Genomic DNA, 876 nt, shown 5'->3' with positions numbered 1-876 from the left:
CACTCTAAACGTGTTTTAGGACACGCAAAACCTGTTTACACGAACTTTAAATGTGTTTCAATGCACTCTAAACATGTTTCGACGCACTCTAAGAATGTTTCGACGCACTCTAAACATGTTAGGATGCACTCTAAACGTGTTTAGATGAACTCTAAACATGTTTCGATGCACTCTAAATATTTTTCGAAGCATTGTAAAAATGTTTTAAAGCACTCTAAACATGTTTCGACGCACTCTAAACATGTTTCGACGCACTCTAAAAATGTTTTAATGCACTCTAAACATGTTTGGATGCACTCTTATTATGTTTCGACGAACTCTAAACATGTTTCGACGAACTCTAAACATCTTTCTTTGCACTCTAAACATCTTTCTTTGCACTCTAAATATGTTTCGATGCACTCTAAGAATGTTTCGACGCACTCTAAACATGTTAGGATGCACTCTAAACGTGTTTAGATGAACTCTAAATATTTTTCGATGCACTCTAAAAATGTTTTAATGCACTCTAAACATGATTGGATGCACTCTTATTATGTTTAGACGCACTCTAACCATGTTTCGACGAACTCTAAACATCTTTTGTTGCACTCTAAACATGTTTCGACGCACTCTAAACATGTTTTGACGCACTCTAAAAATGTTTCGATACACTCTAACCATGTTTGGATGCACTGCAAAAGTGTTTGGACACACTCTAAACATGTTTGGACGCACTCTATACGTGTTTCGATGCTCTTTAAGTATATTTCGACGCACTCTAAACATATTTGGATGCACTCTAAGTATGTTTCGATGCACTCTAAACATGTTTTGACGCATTCTAAACATGTTAGGATACACTATAAACGTGTTTAGACGAACTCTAAACATATT

The sequence above is a fragment of the Tarenaya hassleriana genome, unplaced genomic scaffold (assembly GCF_000463585.1).
Source record: "Tarenaya hassleriana unplaced genomic scaffold, ASM46358v1 Cleome3, whole genome shotgun sequence".
Classification (NCBI taxonomy): Eukaryota; Viridiplantae; Streptophyta; class Magnoliopsida; order Brassicales; family Cleomaceae; genus Tarenaya; species Tarenaya hassleriana.
The sequence above is the reverse complement of the archived record's forward strand: the minus strand, read 5'-3'. Positions refer to the sequence as shown.